Source organism: Cervus canadensis, chromosome 7, assembly GCF_019320065.1.
Source record: "Cervus canadensis isolate Bull #8, Minnesota chromosome 7, ASM1932006v1, whole genome shotgun sequence".
Taxonomy (NCBI): Eukaryota; Metazoa; Chordata; class Mammalia; order Artiodactyla; family Cervidae; genus Cervus; species Cervus canadensis.
Window position 1 is genome coordinate 10,141,135 of NC_057392.1, and position 3,049 is coordinate 10,144,183.

General features: G+C 40.6%; 1 pseudogene; it reads left to right on the forward strand.

Annotated features, from left to right (window-relative positions):
• The first annotated feature begins 554 nt into the window (after positions 1–554).
• Positions 555–1,531, forward strand: LOC122445153 (annotated as a pseudogene).
• Positions 1,532–3,049: the final 1,518 nt, after the last annotated feature.

A 3,049-nucleotide genomic window follows, 5' to 3' on the forward strand; every position in this document is an offset into this window, starting at 1 on the left:
TGTGCTTCAGATTCCTTATCAGAAAAAGGGACAATGATAACCTACTATACAGGGATGTTATGAGGATTAAATTAATTAATACATGTAAAGTATTGAGGAGGACAATGTTGGGCACTCAGTAAGCACTAAATTAATGTTTGCTTTTATGATTACAGGGGCCCAAAAGTACATCACTCTCCATAAGTAAAACATGTAAAAACAAAATCTGTGGAGATCATGTCTGAAGACAATGCTGTATAGGGAGAGTAGATGTTCATTCAGCTTCAGAGACCTTAAGGAAATTCAAATCCAGTGCTGAAAGATCCTCTATTTTTTTAAATATGAGGTAGAAATCTTGATTTATTTTCAGTTTTGCCACACGGCTTGATGGATCTTAGTTTCCCCACCAGGGATGGAACCCTGGTCCGTAGCAGTGAAAGCATCAAATCCTAACCACTGGACCACCAGACAATTCCCAGAAATCTTAATATTTTAAAAAATTTATTGATCTTCTTTTCTGCTCATGAATACCACAGAATAATCATCATTGAAGTGTACCCCCTTCCACTGATGTCATGTCTAAATCTGAGTCTCCCAAAGAGCCCAAACAGCTGTGGAAGCTCTTCATCAGAGGACTGAGCTTTGACACAACCGATGAGAGTCTGAGGAGCCATTTTGAATAACAGGGGATGCTCACAGACTATGTAGGAATGAGGGATCCAAACCCCAAGTGCTCCAGAAGCTTCCAGTTTGTCAGGTAGGCCGCTGTGAAGGAGGTGGATGCAGCCATGAATGCAAGGCCACACAAGTTGGATGAAAGAGTTTTTGGAACCAAAGTAGGCCATGTCAAGAGAAGATCGTCAAAGACCTGGTGCCCACTTAACTGGGAAAAAGATTTTTGTTGATGGCATTAAAGAAGACACTGAAGAATATCACGTAAAAGATTATTTTAAATAGTATCGGAAAATTGAGACTATTGAAATCACAGCTGACCAAGGCAGTGGCAAAAAGAGAGGCTTTGTAACCTTTGATGACCCTGACTCCGTAGACAAGATTGTCATTCAGAAATACCACACTGGGAATGGCCACAACTGTGAAGTAAAAGAAGCCCTATCTTAGCAAGAGATGGCTAGTGCTTCATTCAGCCAAAGAGGTCAACGTGGTTCTGGAAACTTTGGTGGTGGTCATGGAGGTGGTTTTGATGGAAATGACCACCTTGGTTGTGGAGGAAACTTCAGTGGTCGAGGTGGCTTTGGTGGGAGCTGTGGTGGTGGTTGTGGATACGGTGGCAATGGGGATGGCTATAATGGGCTTGGTAATGATGTAAGCGATTTTGGAGGTGGTGGAAGCTACAGTGCTCTTGGCAATTATGACAATTGATCTTCAGATTTTGGACCCATGAAAGAAGGAAACTTTGGAGACAAAAGTCCTGGCCCCAATGGTGGTGGGAGGCCAATATTTTGCCAAACCACAAGTAACTATGGCAGTGACAGAAAGTTTTAATTACTCCCAGAAAACAAAGCTTAGCAGGAGAGGAAAGCCAGAGAAGTGACAGGGAGGCTACAGGTTACAACTGATTTATGAACTTTTAGGCAAGTACAGTGGTGACAAGGCCTAGCTGCTATAAAGAAAACATGTTTTAGGCAATACTCATGTGTATGGGCAAAAAACTCAAGGATTGTATTTGTGACTAATTGTATAACAGGTTGTTTTAGTTTCTGTTCTGTGCAAAGTATAAAGCATTCCAACAAAGGATTTTAAGGTAGATTTCTTTTCTTTTGCACCCATGTTGTCAATTGCTAAATGTAATAGTGTGATCATAATGCTGAATAAATGTGTCTTTTAAAAAATGTGCTGTGTAAGGTTAGTCTACTCTGAAGTCATTTTGGTGAACTACCCCAACAGTGTGGAGTTAGAATTCCTTCAGGGTGATACTAGGTTACATTCAAAATTTATTTACAACCTGCTTTGGTGGAGAAGCTCTTGTCTTCAGAAACCCTGGTGTAGTTTGAACTGAGAGTTACTGTGTTGCGACCTGGAGTTCACTGTTAAGAGGGTCACCCATACAAAATATTCCGTTGTATATATCTATCATATTTTCTTCATCTGTCTGTCAATGGACATTTACGTCTTTTCCATAACTTGGTTATTATAAATAGTGCTGCTATGAACACAGGCATACCTGTATGTTTAAAAAAAATTTATCGGAGTGTAGTTGTTTTACAACGTTGTGTTAGTTTCCACCATACAGCAATATGAATCAGCTATACATGTGTATGTATGTACATATATACATACATACATATATCTCCTCTTGTTTGGTTTTCCTTCCATTTAAGTCACTGCGGAGCATTCCCTGTGCTATACAGTAGTTTCTCATTAGTTATCTATTTTATACATAGTATCAATAAATTGTATTTATCAATCCCAATCTCCCAATTCATTTCACCACCACCCCTTTCCCCCTTGGTTCAGTTCAGTAGCTCAGTTGTGTCCAACTCTTTGCAACACCATGAACTGCAACACACCAGGCCTCCCTCTCCATCACCAACTCCCAGAGTTTACTCAAACCTGTGTCCACTGAGTCGGTGATGCCATCCAACCATCTCATCCTCTGTTAAAGTCCCCTTCTCCTCCCACCTTCAATCTTTCCCAGCATCAGGAGCTTTTCAAATGAGTCAGCTCTTCACATCAGGTGGCCAAAGTATTGGAGTTTCAGCTTCAACATCAGTCCTTCCAATGAATATTCAGGACTGATTTCCTTTAGGATGGACTAGTTGGATCTCCTTGCAGTCCAAGGGACTCAAGAGTCTTCTCTAACACCACAGTTCAAAAGCATCAATTTTTCAGTGCTCAGCTTTCTTTATAGTCCAACTCTCACATCTGTACATGACTACTGGAAAAACTATAGCCTTGACTAGGTGGACCTTTGTTGACACAGTAATGTCTCTGCTTTTTAATATACTATCTAGGTTGGTCATAACTTTTCTTCCAAGGAGCAAGCATCTTTTAACTTCATGGCTGCAGTCACCATTGCAGTGATTTTGGAGCCCCCCTAAAATAAAGTCTG